Source organism: Bubalus bubalis, chromosome 3, assembly GCF_019923935.1.
Source record: "Bubalus bubalis isolate 160015118507 breed Murrah chromosome 3, NDDB_SH_1, whole genome shotgun sequence".
Lineage (NCBI taxonomy): Eukaryota > Metazoa > Chordata > Mammalia > Artiodactyla > Bovidae > Bubalus > Bubalus bubalis.
The window spans coordinates 52,896,418-52,914,983 of record NC_059159.1 but is presented as its reverse complement, the minus strand read 5'-3'; the positions used below and the strand labels follow the sequence as shown (position 1 = coordinate 52,914,983).

Here is an 18,566-nt window from a genome sequence, read left to right as displayed (position 1 = left end):
CCCCCCGCCTCGCTAGGCGCGGCGGGCTCAGCCTCCTTGGGGCCAGATCCCGGCGCCCGCCTCGCGCCCCGCACCCCGCACCCAAGCCCGGCGGGGCCCGAAGGGGTGGTGGGGGGTGGGGGGCGGAGGTCGGGGAAGCAGGGGGCGGAGTTCCGTCCTTCGCTGATTGGTTCGCGGCGGATGGGCTGCGGCCGGGCGCAGCCAACCCGCGGCGTGTTGCTATGTGCTGCGCCGAGGGGATAGGCGCGGGAGCGTGTCCGTCACCCGGCAGCCCCCGGCCCGGCCCGGAGGGATGCGGAGCGGCGGCGGCGGCGGCTGTGGCTTTAAGAGCGCGCCCGGGGCCCGGGATCCGGCCGGGCGGTCCTTCGCTGCTGCGCATCCCCGCGGAGCCTACCGCGGCGCGGGCCGGACGGGGCTGCTGGCTGCCGGGTGAGTGAGACGCGAGCGCGGCGCGCGTGGGCGTGGGGCGCGCTGTCAGCGCGGGACGCCTGTCCCCGTCCCCCTCCATCCCGCCCCGGGGCCCCGGCGGCCCGGCTCCCTTGGAGCGAGCGCGGCACCCTCCGGCCGGCGCGGCCGAGGTGGGGTCCGGCGCGGGGGTCGCCCCGGGCGGGGTGGGGGGGGGCCGCGGGCACAGGGGGCGGGGAGCGAGCCGCCGGGGCCACGTGACCGGTTTGTTTACAAACACTGCCGGGGCCCCGGCTGCGGCCCGCGGCGGGCGCCGAGGGGGCTCAGGTCCCCAGATCGGGGCCGGTGACCCGGGCGACGAGCTGGGCAGGTCTGGAGCGCGCGGGGCGAGGGCGGGGGGTGTGAACCTGGAGACCCGATGGCCGCGCCTTTCTCAGCTTAGTTCCGGCGGGTTGGGACTAAGTGGGTGGGGGGCCAGGATGGGAGTTCCAGGCGTTTGCTGTCCCCGATGTCGCTGGGTCTCCGCTGGAGACACTGGGTCCGGGCGCCGCCCTCGGTGCTCCCCCCTCCCGCCTTTTGGGGGACTGGCCGCCCTCAAGACTCCGAGGAGCGCTTGGCCGGCCCCGGGCAGAGGTAACCGCAGCCGAGTTCCTGCCTGGCCGCTTCCCGGCGCCTCCCCAGCGCCCTTGCCAAAGAGGTGGGCGCGAGTTCACTCCTGCCCGACGGAATCAAGGGGCCTCTCCAGCGAGTATCTCTCGAGAAGTGGGTCTGGCGGGGCAGCCCCGACCTCGCACTGCTTCAGGTGCATCCTCCCTGGCCGCTGACCTCCTCTGGGTATCTTTACCCCAAGTGGTGACTTTTCTCTTGTTGGCGAGGGTGGGGGGGGGGAGGGGAACCACCTGTTCTTTTGGACCGGGCCCAGGAGCCTGCCACCTCTGACTTCACTCTCGGCTTACAAGAGCTTACAAAGCCAAGGGAGTGAGCGCCCTCCGTTTTTCTGTGTGATGTAGCTGACCCGCCCGCAGTCCCGCGGCTTTGAATGGCACGGGGAAACCGCTCCTGGGCTTCGCTGGGTTTCTTGTTTTTGAGCTCTGGCCTCCTTGTCAGTTGCTCTCCTCGAGTCTTGAGTCTGTTTTCAGTAAGTCGTTGCTTCTGATAAGTCGAAAAGCCGAAAAGACAGCTAGCTGCTTTTTTTGGCCACATCCTGCTGGCAGGCGGGATCTTAGTTCTCCCACCAGGGATGGAACCCACGCCCCCTGCGATGGCAGCTGGAGCCTTAACCCCTGGACCACCATAGAAGTCCCAGCTATTCCTTCTCCCCGCTCGCTCTTTCTCCCATGTTCCTCTCTTCTGGTCCAGCAAGATGGGGCTGCCTGTCCTAGAGCATTGGGCAAGAAGAGACGCTGTCTGATTCCTTGTGTTCCACTTGCTCCCAGAACATTGGCCATACAAGGAACCTAGGGGACTGAAAAGCTAAGTGACTTGCCCAAGGCAACTGATGTCACTGGTTCTGGGGTGAGACGAGACCTCACATGCCCGATGCTGTCCAGTGCTGTCCTGATTCTGAGAGCTCAGGGCCTTGTGGTCAGTGGGCCTGGATTCACCCTTTCCTGACTTTCCTTTGACCTAGTCACTGCCCCAGGACTGCATTGATGGATTGAAGCTGAGTTCTCTCTATTCCTTAGACTGAGACTGAGCCTCCCCTGCCCCCGGCTCCCTACCCCTCTTAAGGGAACATTTCAATTCTTCTAATGTATGATAATGAGTGTGCAAGTTCTTTACCAAGGAACAGGTCCAGCCTGGGGAGAGTTGTGCAAACTTCCCTTTGGCACCTTTCCGTATCCCCAGCTCCTTGAGAAGGGTCTGGGGCAGGAAGGAGCCTTGGGCTGATGCCCCTATTCAGTTTGGCATTGGCTCATCAGTTTAGGATTTGATAACAGCCTTTGTGTCTTGATAACTTGTGCTTGAACTAAAATCCAGAAGCTTGGAATTAGGAGTGAAAAATAGAAAATAAACACCGTGCATAGGAATAGTGTAAAATATTCCATAAAAATATTCCTTCATCCCTCTAGGAGAGTGGTTTTCAAACTGAACCACAGTGATGAATACATTTTACATCACTGCACAGAGGTCCATAACTGCTTAAGTTCCCAGAAACAATAATTGCCCTGACTACCTGCAGTGTGTTCTATTTATAATTTTTTCCTACTTAATTAAAAAAAAATATCAACTGCTGGTCATGACTCATGGCCCACAGTTTGCAGAAACATTGCTGAAGTTCTCGGGCTTAAATGTGCATAAAGACGACCTGGATAATGTTTAAACATGTAGTTTGTAAGTCCAGTCTGGAGATGCTTATTGTCAGTGGGGGACATTTTTAATAAGTGGGCCATGAAGTTATGAGGCAGATGGTTGATAAGAAACTCTGAACTAGTGGGAATTTGGGGCAATGAAGAATGATATGCAAAGCCTTGATTAGATTATATGACCCACACTGTATACAAACCCAGGACCGCTCATCTGTTGCAGGCCCAGGCTTTGAAACGTAAGGGTATAGTGTTTGCTTTCAACTGGCTTGAAGCGTTGGCCCTCAGAGCTAGGCATAGGCCCTGTTACTCCCACAGTACCCTGCTCCGGTCCATTTGAGGGCTGCTGTTCACTGTTCTGTACGACTGGATGTTTCTAGGTGTGTGGGGTTGGGGTCCTGAGTAGTGCTGTTGAACCTGCAGCATTATTCCCAGATTTAGGTGAATTTTCAGTGTTTGAATGATTTTAATGGTTTTGAGTTGATGATAACAGTCATTGTGCCTGGGACATTAATAGTCTGGCCAGCAGGAAAGGTTGATTTTGTTTAGTATCTGGGTGTTCCAGGCTGTGTGATCTGGAGGAAGGGCATACTGGTGATTTTATTTTTTTGGGGAGTGGGGAGGGGAGCCAGGGGTTTGTCTGTTAATAAGTGACAACAAGTTTCCATGCCACCTTGCCGACCTCAGCCCAGCTTCTTTCCTGGGTGATGGCTCGGCTCCTGTGTGCAGGTGTATCTTGTTAGTCACCGTTTTCTGATGCTGTTACCTGTCTCTGTTACCCATTCCCTGGTAGCTCAGTTGGTAAAGAATCTGCCTGCAATGCAGGAGACTGGGGTTGGATCCTGGAGAAGGAAATGGCAAACCACTCCAGTATCCTTGCCTGGAAAATCCCATGGACAGAGGAGCCTGGTGGGCTGCAGTCCATGGGATCGCAAAGACTCGGACACGACTGAGCGACTAGCACTTTCACATCGCTTTACCTGTCTCTACTTTCAAGCAGAAACATACACAGCTGCTGCTTCCACATGTTGGATGTTTCCCTCTTAGTTCTTATGTCCAAACACGTTGGTAAAAGAAGTTTCCTCGAATTAATCAAAGCTGCAATTTAGCTTCAGAAAAGATTCAAATTCAAATTCATACTTCTGTGGTCCCTCCTGCCAAGGGTATGCCTTATTTGGGAAGGCTAACAGTAGGATTGTTGAAATTAACTTTAATAATATTCAGTTTGGTCAGGCAGCTCACATGGAGAGTGTTGAGTTTTGAGCCTCTGGAAAAGAAAAGAAAGCAACAAAAGGATAGCCAAGGATACGACATCCTAGGATAGGAAGAGCAGGTGGGATTCAAATAGAGGTCTGGATCAGTTTTCTTTGTAAATTATCTTGGCATTTCCCTAGAGTCTGTCAACTAAACCACCAGTTACTCTGACAGTTGTATTCCCTTCATCACAAGGGGGTATAAAGCTCTGGAAAAGGAACTGCCTTTTTTACTTTTAGCATCTAGTGATGGAAAGCAGGTTTCCCTGGCAGCTCAGTGGTAAAGAATTCACCTGCAGTGCAGGAGATGCCAGTTCAATTCCTGGGTCAGGAAGATCCCCTGGAGAATGAAGTGGCAACCCATTCCAGTATTCTTGCCTGGAGATGCCATGGACAGAGGAGCCTGGTGGGCTACAGTCCATGGGGTTGCAAAAAACTTGGGGACTAAACAGCAACAAACAATGGAAAACCAGGGCCTACAGGCTAAAGGGATTCCCTTAAGAGTTTTGAGTTTGGTGATACTATCCCTAACAAAAGGTGATACTGCATCTCTCTGGACTCCCTTGGAGCTTTGACCACAGCCCTGGAGATTTTAAAATAGGATTATGCCCCTCCCATTACCCTTCAGAAAGCATCCACCTCCTTTCCCTGTAGCCCCATCTCCCATCTTCTCCCACCTCATTCCCTACCGGTCTTCACTTGGTCTGTTCTACTTCAGTCTGGCTTCAGTCTACTGCAGTGGCCTTCCTGAAGTTTCTAAAACATGTAAGGTTTGTTTTTGTCATTGGGCCTTTCTGCTGGTGCCCGGACTCCAAAATTTTTGCATGATTGGGTTCCCTCAAATGCTGTTCAGAGAGCCCCTCCCTGACCTGTTATCTAGAACAGTCCTTCTTCCCTGCCCCTCAGCCTCTCTTAATCCCCTTAATTTTTTTTTTTTTTTTTCAAAGCACTTTAATACCATCTGGAAGTGTATTGTCTGCTTGATGGCTGAATTGGAGGCTCCTGTGTCTTGCTCACGGCTGACAGTGCCTGGCAGGGAGTAGCACAGGGTAAATATCTAATTGTTGCTGGAGTGAATGAATGAATGAATGACCAAGAGAGCCAAAGTTTAGAGTCTTTTAAGAGTAGAAACTGTGAGCAAAGCTAGTGGAAGTGATGGAATTCCAGTTGAGCTATTTCAAATCCTAAAAGATGATGCTGTGAAACTGCTGCACTTAATATGCCAGCAAATTTGGAAAACTCAGCAGTGGCCACAGGACTGGAAAAGGTCAGTTTTCATTGCAATCCCAAAGAAAGGGAATGCCAAAGAATGCTCAAACTACCACACAGTTGCACTCATCTCACACGCTAGTAAAGTAATGCTCAGAATTCTCCAAGACAGGCCTCAACAGTACGTGAACCGTGAACTTTCAGATGTTCAAGCTGGATTTAGAAAAGGCAGAGGAACCAGAGATCAAATTGCCAGCATTTGCTGGATCATCGAAAAAGCAAGAGAGTTCCAGAAAAACATCTACTTCTGCTTTATTGACTACGCCAAAGCCTTTGACTGTGTGGATCACAATAAACTTTGGAAAATTCTTAGAGATGAGAATACCAGACCACCTGACCTGCCTCCTGACAAAGCTGTATGCAGGTCAGGAAGCAACAGTTAGAACTGGACATGGAACAACAGACTGGTTCCAAATCAGGAAAGGAGTATGTCAAGGCTGTATATTGTCACCCTGCTTATTTAACTTATATGCAGAGTACATCGTGAGAGATGCTGGGCTGGATGAAGCAAAAGTTGGAATCAGGATTGCGGGAGAAATGTCAATAACCTCAGATAATGCAGATGACACCACCCTTATGGCAGAAAGTGAAGAGGAACTAAAGAGCCTCTTGATGAAAGTGAAACAGGAAAGTGAAAAAGTTGGCTTAAAGCTCAACAGTCAAAAAACTAAGATCATGGCATCTGGTCCCATTACTTCATGGAAAATAGATGGGGAAACAATGGAAACAGTGACAGACTTTATTTTTTGGGCGTTCCAAAATGACTGCAGATGGTGACTGCAGCCATGAAATTAAAAAGACGCTTGCTCCTTAGAAGAAAAGTTATGACCAACCTAGACAGCATATTAAAAGCAGAGATATTACGTTGCCAACAAAATCCATTTAGTCAAAGCTATGGTTTATCCAGTAGTCATGTATGGATGTGAGAGTTGGACCATAAAGAAAGCTGAGCGGTGAAGAATTGATGCTTTTGAATTGTGGTGTTGGAGAAGACTCTTGAGAGTCCCTTGGACATCAAGGAGATCCAACCAGTCCATCCTAAAGGAAATCAGTTCTGAATGTTCATTGGAAGGACTGATGATGAAGCTGAAGCTCCAATTCTTTGGCAACCTAATGGGAAGAACTGACTCATTTGAAAAGATCCTGATGCTGGGAAAGATTGAAGGCAGGAGAAGGGGACGACAGAGGATGAGATGGTTAGATGGCATCACCGACTCAATGGACATGAGTCTGAGTAAACTCCGGGAGCTGATGATGGAAGGGAGGCCTGGTGTGCTGCAGTCCATGGGGTCACAAAGAGTCGGACACAACTGAGCTACTGAACTGAAGAGTAGGAAATGACTTTCTTTTCTGTTTGTTTGTTTGTTTTTAAGTTTTCTTGGAGTATAGTTGGTTTACAATGTTGTTAATTTCTACTGTACAGCAAAGTGAATCAGGTATGTGTATGTAATACATATATCCCCTCTTTTTTGGATTTCCTTCCCATTTAGGTCAGCACAGGGCATCGAGCAGAGTTCCCTGTGCTGTGTAGTAGGTTTTCATTGGTTATCTATTTTATAATATTTTGTTTTCAAGAGAAGAGGAGGAAAAGAAGTTTTCTCTTCCCTTTCCTGAGAATTCCTGTTCCTGTGGAATTACTTTTCTTTTGGGATTTCTGCTTCTCACAAATTTTTCATCCTTTTATTCTTTTTATAGGTTGCCAAAGTCTCTAAAAGCTCTACTGTTATTTTTTTGTTGTTAATGACTCTTGCCTGCTCTACTAGCCTCACTCTAGGCTTCATTGTTCCGACAAACATAGTAATCGTGTTTCATGAATACTAGGCACTGTGAATAGAGCTAAGAATCTTGACTTTGGAACCAGAAAGCTCTGTGACCTTGGACATTTTCTCTAAGTCTCTACTCCTTATTTGTTAAGTGAGACTAATAATAGTTACTATCACACAGGGTTGATGGGAGGATTAAATGAGAGAATGCACAGGAACCCAGGCCCCGGGCCTGGTACATAAGCACTTGGTATTAGCTATTAATAGCAAGAGTAATGTTAATAGCAAGAGTAATAGTTAGATTCTCTCTCTCTCTCACTGGCAGGAATTCCCATTGATTTGGGAGTGCAGTAAGATGGGGAAAACTACCAAATTTTAAATTAATGTAAGTAAATGAAGACCAAAAAGGTCACTTAGATTTATCAGAACTGGAATGGAATGTAGAAGTCATCTAATTGGAAACTGCTAACTAACTCTTAATAAACATCCATGTGGAAGAAGTAATATTTATAGAAGTGTTTGGAAGAACAAGTTGTCTACCTGGTCTTAGTTTTATCCTTGATTTAAGTTGGGCCAACTGAAAGCTGCATACTTGGACCATGTTAGCTCAGCCCCGGCAGAATTACTTTCACTGAGATGAACTTGAGATGGGCGTCCTGCCCTTTGCTTTATGGACTGATGCTCACCAAAATAGCTTTATGTAACTTGCTACTATATTTCTTCTAAGAGGTTACATTGTAGAAGACTTAAGCTACAGCTTCACTTAATGTCTCTGTTAAGTTAATTGGAGAAAGTTTCTTTCAGAATCTGGTGCCAGGAAAAGCTTTGCCTCTCCCAGGGAACTGGCATGACTTTGCTTTGTGGACAATTGGGTGTAACTGATCATGTTTCTCTTTTTGCTTTGGCTGCCAGGAAGCAGAGAAACAAATTTGTGGCTTGACTTTAGTAACTGTCAGGCCCTGTATCCCAATTTTTTCCAGTGGTAACTTTATCCTTTTATTTTCCCTGCTTTCAAGCTAATGGTTTATAACTCTGTATTATTTAGATATTTGCTGGATTGGGCATTCAAATTCATTTTAGGTGTTACATTTTAGAGACACAAACGTTGAGGCTCAAACAGGCAATAAGAACTTGCTTATTAATACACAGAACTAAGTAGGGCACAGGATAGACTGTAAACTGTATCTTTTATTTCTCAGGTCCAGGGCTCTTACAACTCCTGTGCATTCTGGAAGAGTACCAACTCCTGACTTAAACTCTAAAGAACTCATAATGTCTCCACACTAGGCCAAGCCTCCCTTCTCTCTTGGGATGGGACTGAGCAGCATCTGCCAGTGAGGTCTGGCACTGCCACCTGAATCCCTGTTTCCTGGCTGGGTCGCTGACCTCTCCGGTCTCCTGTGTTACAGGGCAGTCAGGCCTCCCCTGTGGTCTTGGGAATGCAGTAAGTCCAGACTTAGTGGGTTTTAGCTGGAATGAGAGTCCCTGCTCAGGATGAAATCAGCCTCTAGTGTCTGGAGGGAACCCGTGGCTGTTTCTTGCCATGAAAGAAAGGCTTGATATCCAGATGGCAGATGGGTGCCTGATGCTGTTTACTCGCTAAGTCGTGTCTGACTCTTTGCCACATCATGGGCTGTCGCCCGCCAGGTTCCTCTGTTTTCATAGGATTTCCCGGGCAAGAATACTGGAGTGGGTTGCCATTTCCTTCTCCAGGAGATCTTCCCAACCCAGGGATAGAACCCATGTCTCCTGCTTGGCAGGTAGATTATTTACCACTGAGCCACTGGGGAAGCCAAATATGTGCCACTGACTGAGTCCACTGGGTGTGAACAGTGGTTGAGATCAGTTGGGCAGAAGAAAGTGGCTTTATTTTAGCTGATGTGAAATTTTGTTATAGGAAATATTGACCTGCCTAATGATTAGTTTTCCCATGGTGTTCTGGGTGGGAATACCTGGGGCAAGAGAACATATCCTGCCTGAGTCAGGAAAATTTTGATTCCTTTTTTGAGATAGAGAAAAGGAACCTCTGGCCTGGGGCTGAAATTCAAGCTTGGTTTTATTTTATTTCCCTGGGTAATCATCATTCAACAGATGATAAGACCTTTGGGAGAAAAAGATAAGTTATAATATGGCCCCTAAGAGCATATCCTCAAATAGGAATGATGAAGGCATCTCTGTCAATAACCAGAGTACAAGGTAGAAAGAGTTTAAAGTCCTTACAGCAATACAGAAAGAAGGGTAGGCGTTTTGGAGATAGGATTGGGAAGAGCAAAGAGGATTTCAACATGCAGAAAGAAACATGCCAGGGAAACAGTGTGTGCAAAGGCACGGAGGTACGAACTTGAGAGGTAATGTATGAGGAATGTCAGGAGGTATGTGTGATGCAGGGAGAAATTGCTTAGGCTGCCATTGCTGTCGAGTAGCTCCACAGAAGTGGACTGTGACTTACATTCATAGCAGAACTCTGGACGATGGAGACCTGTGAACAGGTCTAGCTGACATAGATAATTATTGTTTTTTAGTTGCTCAGTCGTGTCTCTTTGCAACCCCATGGACTGCCACACTCCAGGCTTTCCTGTCCTTCACAATCTCCCTGAGTTTGCCCAAACTCCTGTCCATTGAGTCAGGATGCCATCCAACCATCTCATCCTCTGTCACCCCCTTCTCTTCTTGCCCTCAGTCTTTCCCAGCATCAGGGTCTTTTCCAGCGAGTCAGCTCTTCGCATCAGGTGGCCAAAGGATTGGAGCTTCAGCATCACTTCTCCCAATGAATTTGATCTCCTTGCTGTCCAAGGGACTCTCAAGAGTCTTCTCCAGTACCACACTTTGAAAGCAGTTCTTCAGCGCTCAGCCTTCTTCATGGTCCAGCTCTCAGCATCCATACGTGACTACTGGAAAAATCACACGTAGGTAATCGGCATCCTCAAAAGTGAGACTGTCCCTAGGGATTCTCGACCTTGATTGTCTTAAAAATTCCTGGCCCAGCTAAAGGCCTATAGAATCAGAATTTTCAGGATAGGGAATCTAATAAGAATAAACAAATAATACCCCTGCATATCCCTGTTTCCTAGATTTTTCTTCGCAGCCCACCTCACTCTGTCTGGAAATCAGTAAGGCAGTTGCTCTCCCAGGCAGAAACCAGCTACTAAACCTCCTTAACCTTTGGCCTCCTTTCCCTTAGTTTCTGTGTTTGCCTCTTCCTATTCTTTTGTTTGTACGTCCCTGTGTATCATCCATTGTATTTGTTTCCCCTTAATTGTTTTCTTTGACCACTGTCGTCTTTGTTGGGGTGTCCCTACCTAAACTGACCTACCTCCAAACGGACCATAAGGTAGAAAGGATTCGCTTTCAGTATTTGCTATGCTAATGGTATAAACATGTGTATTATGTAAATATATATTAGATAGGGCTTTTGGTTAGTTTTGCTTACATGATTCTTAATTTGTTTTCTTCAGGATTTGAGGGGAAAAGTATTTCCACCCATAACTGCAGCCTGAAAGCCAAATATCCCGTTAGTGTGAAGAGATGATAAGAACTGAAAACTAGCTTTTTCTTGTGCCTAATCTGTTGTCCCCAGGGAAGGCAATGGCACCCCACTCTAGTACTCTTGCCTGGAAAACCCCCTGGACGGAGGAGCCTGGTAGGCTGCAGTCCATGGGGTCACTGAGGGTTGGACATGACCGAATGACTTCCCTTTCACTTTTCACTTTAATGCATTGGAGAAGGAAACGGCAACCCACTCCAGTGTTCTTGCCTGGAGAATCCCAGGGACGGGGGAGCCCGGTGGGCTGCTGTCTATGGGGTCGCACAGAGTTGGACACGACTGAAGTGACTTAGCAGCAGCAGCAGCAATCTGCTGTCCCACCTTCTGGTTCAGGTTATTCTCTTCCCTCATTTGTTTTCTCAGGTTGCTGCAATTAAAAGTTGACGCACTGGGCCAACCCTGGGAGTCTGAAGATGTTCTGAGAGAACTTGACATCTTTGTTTCGCGTTGTCATTAATTGACTTAGTCTCTCTCTCTGGGAGGTATTGTCTTAGAGGGCTCAGGACCAAGGATGAACCTCTTCAGATCACTTTCTATCATGTCTTGGTTGAAGGATCCCCTGGAGGGGGTTGGTTCCCAGATTCAAATCTCAGTTCTGGTACTTTCTATTTAAGCCACTGGTGGCTCAGACAGTAAAGAATCTGCCTGCAGTACAGAAGACCTGGGTTCGATCCCTGGTTTAGGGAAGATCCCCTGGAGAAGGAAATGGCAGCCCACTGCAGTATTCTTGCTTGAAGAATCCCATGGACAGAGGAGCCTGGAGTCCTGTGGTCACTGGGGTCACAGAGTCAGGTACGACTGAGCAGCAAACACTTTGAGTTCACTTTTTGGTACCTGCTAGCAGAGTGACCTTGGGCAAATTGCTTAACTTCTCTTGGGCTTTTTCATCATCTTTCAAATAGGAGTAATCATAATAATACCTGCCTGTCTGGGTCGTTGTGAGGATTGAGATAATACATATCAAGTGCTTCACCCCTCATGGGCCCATGGTAAGAAATTAATAAATTGTGGAGTTCTGGAGGCTTTCTGACAGTTGCTGAAAGGCCTCAGTGACTCTTCCTACCTCCTTTGCTCATTTCCTACCTTCCTTCTCTGAGCTCTTAGTGCCAGCAGGGCTTTGGGCTAGCTGTGACAGATGATTAACTGGATGTGGTTCCTAGACGTGATCAGGAATGACACACAATCCAGTGGGAAGATTAGCCCATAAACTAGTAGCTCTGTGGAGGCCTCTTAAAGTATATGAAAAGTCTGCACTGGCAACATGCTTGGCCCCAATGTGTGCCAGGCTGAAAAGGAGATGAGGCTGTCATTCTTACTAAAATCTGCCATTCCCATAACAGGAAGAATCCAGAAATTTGCTCTAGAATGAATCTGTCTCCCCCACCCTGTTCCTTTTCCATTTCTTCAATAAATGGCCACGCTAGGTGACAGTTTAATTCTTAGAACAAAATGCATCCATCTTTGGGGTGGTGATGGCTGAGACTTTGGACATACAGGCAGCCTCTGGAAAGTGCCTCTGCCCTTTTTTTCTCCTGAGTTTTAAGTCCAGTTTCCAAATTCCAATCGTGGAAAGGCAGGGAGCCCAGCCACAGATGTCAGAGTCGAGTTTTGGATTTATTTGAATTGGGAGATTAAAGTGAGAAAGCCAAAGGCATGCTGACAGCGGAACAATAGAATGGTATTGGCAGATTTGGGATGGATGGCTTGTAGCTAATTGGGGCCCCAGCTGTGCCCTAGGGGAGCAGCAGTTAAAGAGAAATCAAGGTCACACAGTGCCCTTGTTCCAAAAGACATTCATGTATTCAGTAAATAATATTGGATCTTTGAGTGTGTGAGACACAGGCGACAATCAAATAATCAACCAGTCACAACAGTGACAAGTGCTATCACGTGGAGTTGGGGGCCTGGCCTTGTGGGGCTTGGAGGAGTCTAAGGTGAGGGTTCCCTTGAGAAGTAATCTGAGGACTGGCCACATCTCTTACTCTGCTTTCCAAGACGTTTTCTTTACAGATCTTCTAAATGGCTGCTTTACATAACAGTTCACACGTAGCCTTGTCTGGGACAGAGGAATGGGCTGGATCCCTGTCTGGGCCCCAGATCATGGGAAGAATGCATTCATTTTGTTTTAACCAGGATTAGCCTCTCTGAGCATGGCCAAGCACAAAACGAAGGACTGACACTGAAGGTCCCAGGCCCTGGGGACTGCAAGTGGGTAGATCTGGTGTCTTTGAAACGTGGAGCAGAGGCAGGGTCAACGGACCCTTTCCTTCTTGGCCTGAACCAAGTCTGACACTGCATTTTCTCTGACTCATTCTTACCAAGAGCAGCAGCTCAGACTGCCTTGGGGCGTTAGTGGGGACCATCCTGGAAGAGAAGGTTCCTGGGTGGGAAATCTGGGGGTTTCTCTAGGGGTCTGGAAGCCACTGCCAGCCTGGGAAGGGTGCCTTGGGAAGTTGCCCTAGGTGGGCAGTGGTGGGAAGGGCCAGGGGAGACTGAATGGAAAGTATTTCTGCCAGCAGACAGCAGCTGGGTAAAACCATCAGAGGTTTTTATGGTGGGGCCTGTCAGAGATAGGGCTCCACAGTCCTGGGTTTCAACCTGCCCGCCCAAGTGAGTTTACATCAGAAGAGTTTGTGGAACATTAATGGTGTGTGAGTCCCATGTAATGCCCAGAATTCAGTATTTTAAATGTACTGGATAATGGCAAAGTAAGGAGACTATAAAAAATATCAGCTTATAGGGCAGCACGGAGCCAATGATGGTCATTCACTTTACTCAGTTAATTAACATTTATCAAGAATCTCCAGTGTGCTGGATACCAGGAGTCCTTGGGAGCCAAGGAGGGTGGGCAGGTAGAGACTGAACCTCTGAAACAGAAAGTTTCCAGCCTGAGAGTGGAAAAGTACCATTCCAGAGAACAGTTTTTTTGCATGCTGGATGAAGGGGGCCCCTAGCTCTGCTTAGGCTCTCTTTTTCTTTTGGCCTGTGAGACACGTGAGATCCTAAGCTCCCCAACCAGGGATCGATCCTGCATCCCTGTATTGGCAGCACTGGACTGCCAGGGAAGTCCCTCTTCAGGGTCTTATTTGAGCTGGGTACTAAGGGATGAGTAGGTGTTTACTGCGGAGAAGGCGATGGCACCCCACTCCAGTACTCTTGCCTGGAAAATCCCATGGACCGAGGAGCCTGGTAGGCTGCAGTCCATGGGGTCACGAAGAGTCAGACACGACTGAGTGACTTCACTTTCACTTTGCACTTTCATGCATTGGAGAAGGAAATGGCAACCCACTCCAGTGTTCTTGCCTGGAGAGTCCCAGGGATGGGGGAGCCTGGTGGGCTGCCTTCTATGGGGTCACACAGAGTCGGACACAACTGAAGCGACTTAGCAGCAGCAGCAGGTATTTACTGGGCACAGAAGATACGTTAAGGCTTTGCAGGAGGCTGAAATAACTTGAGAAAAGGTAATGAAGGAGCTCAGTCTGATGGGGAAACAGGTTTGCAGCAGTGTGGGAAGCTGACGAGAAGATACAGAGAATTGGGCCCAGGTTTCAGTGCCACCTAACGGGGGTTGAACCTTGTCTTGCAGGCTGCTAGGAAACCACTGGAGGTTTAAAACAGGAGAGCACTGTGATCAGATTGTGCTGTATAAATAGAGTTCTAGAACAGTTGGGTTGGAGAGGTAAGAGCTGAGTCAGGGGGCCTAGTTCAGGAAGTGCAGGGTGAGAGAGGGCCTGGCTCACAATGCTGCGGCTTGGACTGAGGGCGACAGTGGGAGGGTGGGTTGTCGAGGCAGTCAGCTGTGTAGGGGACAGACAGGGTATGTGTGAGTGACAGAAGGGAGAGAGAAGAAAGGGTGTTTCCTGCCTGGGCAGCTGGGCCTCCAGGAGGAGGGGACAGAAGAGGGGGACAGGGAATCGGAGCCTGGGGAGGGTGAGAGATGGTGCTGGCTTTGGGAATTTTAAACGCTTTCCTAGGAGCCAGAACGGGGTCCCCCTGTAGAGAGGAATCCACGGACTTCCCTGGTGGTCCAGTGGCTAAGACTCCACGCTTCCCCTGCAGGGGGCCTGGGTTCCATCCCTGGTCGGGGAAGTAGATCCCATAACTGAGATCCAGTGCAGCCAAATAAATAAAAATAAATAAATATTAAAGAAAGAAAGGAATCCAGAAAGGTATTTAGAAGACTTGAGTGTGGATGAGAATGCTGGAGGGGGAGTGCAGGCAGGCAGGCAGGCAGGCAGGCATATGGTGAAAGCTCCTCCAAGGAGGAGGAGGATGGAAGAGCTGCCAGGGAGACTGAGGCTCAGAGAGGCAAGAGAAGGCCTGTAAGGGAGAGTTTCAGGGGAAAAAACAGCCCAGCAAGAGAGCTGAATGCAGCACCAGGGCCAAATAAGTGCTAGCATTCAAAAGTATTAGTGTTTGGACTTGGCATGTTGGAGGCTGCCCATATTTTTGTTACTCAAAAGCCTGGTTGTGATAAATGATATTCGTGGAGCGCTGCCAGAGGCTGTGTAGTTCTCCCATTCCTCCAGAGAGTCGATATCGCTGGATCCAGCCAGACCATCCGAAAGCCACGTTCTTGGGCCGCCCTCATTTGACCCCGTGTAGAATCCCAGTTACTGAATCGCCCTTCAGTGTTCCTCATGCTGTCCATTTTCATGGAGGGACCTCTGAGAAAGACTTGCAAGAGAATTCCGGGGTGGAAAGGGCTGACGCACTGGGGCTCTATCCCCTGGCTTGCTCATTGTCTCCTGCAACCACCCAGAGGAGAAATGTCTCTCAGAGAATCTGTATCCTGAACAACCAAGATGCTTTTATTTCATAGGAAATATAAAACGTTTAACGGCTGGTATTTTCTTTCCCTGCCTTGGTTCCTGGGGAGCTCAAAGCCAAATTTGCAGTGGAAATTTAGTAAATCTTTAGCAATTTAATAGCATGCGTTTGTGTCCTAACTCTTTGTGTTCTTTAATTCTTCCGACCCTAATTTCTTAATCTATTTTAATAGTATTGTATGATTTGTGCTTTTGTAAAGCCCCCTTAAATCCTTGTTGGATCTTGGTGTTGTATAAGAAAAAGAAGGGAGCCATCAATGAACTTGAGCCAAACGTGCTTGGTAATGAATCTTCAGACAGATCGTATTTGGTTAGAATTGTAGAAACAACCCAAAGTAATATCTGATCTCTTCCTAGGCAGCTAGCAACAGCTGTTTGTATGTAATGACTAGTAAATTACTTTCAAGTTTCAGGATATTCAAGAGGAGGTGCCTCTTCTCTATGCAGGTGTTCCAACAGATGTAAGCCTCACATGGGGGCCTCCCAGGCAGAGTGCTGAACTAAGGGCCATGTGGTAAATATATTGTTTTGCTAACAGATGTTGCAAAGCACTGTCAAGCCAGTGGACTTTGTGAGGCTGGCATGTTTCTGTGACCTCGCAAAACAGAAGGTTGGTGGATGGGCACTTTACTCTGGGGCAGGGTTCAGCTGGCAGAGACATCATTACAACATGAAATCAGGATTTTAAGAGCTGAAGGAATCCTAGAGATCATGTAGGATTATCATCTGACAGTTAATCCCCCTGAAATCAAGACTAGACCCTGTATCCAACATAGAGATGAATGGTTGGTTTTGTTTATGAACGAGTGGTTTCCTGAATATCCAAATGGTTTATTTATTTATTTTTCATCAACTAGATGGATTTAAAGTACCACCTGAGTTCAGAGGTATAAAGTGGTTAACCATGAAGTGATAGCATTGTTTTTCCCACGTGCCTTGCACATCAGCTTGTGGCAGTTTTAATGCAGAGTTTCAATAATGTTTTCAGTAGCAGCGCCCTCCTGGGATCAGTAGAGTCAATGCAGACTGCAGAGGAAACCTTCCATTGCATGAAGTGATGGAGTGGTCTGTTGTTCACAATGACAGTGCAGTAATGTCAGATCCCCAGCTAAGCCACCAGAACCTGCTTAAACCACAGTATACCTTTAAGTGGATTCATTTAGGCCTAACCCTCTAACCACCATGAGTCAACCTGGCAGACAGGAGCACCGCTCATTCGGGTCTCCTGAACAGGAAGGGTTCCCGCGTTTTTTTCTCTCTTGCTGGTGAGGATGATCGCAGCTTCTCAAGGTTACGGAGTGCCAGCCACATGCCAGGTGCTGTGCTGAATGCTTCCCTTGCATTATGTCATTTCATGCTTTTGTCTCCTCCACGAGGAGGGCGCTGTTAGCCTCTTTCAGGCAGCTTGCCCAGTGGCGATGCAGCTAGTGAGAAGAACCAAGACAGAATCCAAGTCCACCTCTAATCCTGTCCTCCTCACCAGGGGAAGATACCACCACCCACTTCTCTCAGGTGGCAGCCCAGGGAAACTGGGCCCCCTGCTCCCTGGTCAGGGTCGAGGATTCTGGTGAGATCAGGAAAACGGGGAAGAGAGAAGGGTATCTCCTGGGATAGAGGTTTTCCACAGCCGTTCTGTCTCTTCGTTTTCTCTGTCTCCAGTCCCAGAAGGGCTCACCTGTCCCCTTTCCACTGCAGCCTGTTTGTTGCCTCCAGTTGGGTCTTCTCTCTTTCCTCCTGGAACAAGCTAGTCAGTCAACAAGCGCCTACCCTCCTGTCCTTAAAGGCAGCATGAAATCCTCCTTAGGATTCCTAAGAGTTCCTACAATAAGTGTGTCTGTGCTCAGTTGTGTCCGACTTTGCGATCCTGTGGACTGTAGCTTGCTAGGCTCCTCTGTCCTTGGGATTCTCCAGGAAAGAAGACTGGAGTGGGTTGCCATTTCCTCCTTTAGGGCCTACAATAAGTACAAGATGGAAAAGCTGGAAAATGGTTAAGCTGTAACCTCAACAGATATAGATATATATGTATGTATTTATATATAGTCCGTTGGTGGCTCAGTTGGTAGAGTCTGCCAGCAATGCGGGAGACCCGGGTTCAGTCCCTGGGTTGGGAAGATCCCCTGGAGAAGGAGCGACTGAGCGACTTCACTTTCTTTCTTTCTTTCTTTCTTTCTTTCTTTACTATATGCCAGGTGCATATGTTAAGTACTTTATTGGTTTTAGCTTAGTTAATTCTCACAAGAGCCTTATGAGGTCATTATTAGTGTTCTAGATTTTGATGAAGAGAGCAAGGTCCAGAGAGTTAAGTTGTTCAAAGTCACACAGCTAATAAATTATTGAACTGAGATTTGAAATCCTCGGAGTCTGGTTCCAAAAACCTTTTTTAAAATAGAGTTGTAATTAATTACATATGGCACAATATGATATTAATTTCAGGTATACAATGTGGTGATTTAATATTTTTATACATTATGAAATGATCACCACAGTAAGACCTGTCACCGTACAAAGTTATTACCTTATTGTTGACTGAATTCTGTGTGTACATTTCATCCTCATGACTCATTTTATCGCTGGAAGTTTGTATCTCACCTGTTTTATTTGTACCCCCACACCTCTCCTCTTTGGCAGCCACCAGTTTGTTCTCTGTATCTGTGACTCTGTTTCTGTTTTATTATGTTGGTTCGTTTGCTTTGTTTTTAGACATACGTAAAATCATATGGTGTTTGTTTTTCTCTGACTTATTCTACCTTGCACAATACCCTTCAAGTGCAACCGTGTAATTGCAAATGGCAGGATTTCATTCATTTCTATGAGTAATATTTCATTGTGTGTGTATATGAATAAATATATATATATGATATATATCACATCTTTATTCATCCATCAGTGAACACACTTGCTTCAATATCTTGGCTATTGTAAATGGTGTTGCAGTGGACATAGGGGTACATAGATCTTTTTGAATTAGGTGTTTTGGTTTTTTGTTTTTGTTTTTGTTTTTAGTTAAATATCCAAAATCCATCTGTTCACCCACTGCCTCATATTGCCTTTATGAAGGATGTGAAAGTGATGAGATGGTCAAATCTGCTTTTTAAATACGTAACACTGGCTGAAATGCAGAAGGTGGGTTTAAGGGGGAAGGAGACTCAGCTGCCTGCCAGGGCTGTGTGCATCAGCGATGCTGTGTTCCTGACAGT

At 47.6% G+C, this 18,566-nt stretch overlaps 1 protein-coding gene across 1 annotated transcript in view; it reads left to right on the top strand.

The window, feature by feature from the left end:
- Positions 1 to 264: 264 nt before the first annotated feature.
- YPEL2 (yippee like 2) overlaps positions 265 to 18,566 on the top strand; it is a 66,727-nt gene continuing 48,425 nt past the window's right edge. The window contains exon 1 of the mRNA XM_025281178.3: positions 265 to 429. The gene's annotated coding sequence lies outside the window, so the exon portion shown is untranslated. The remainder of the gene's footprint in view (positions 430 to 18,566) is intronic.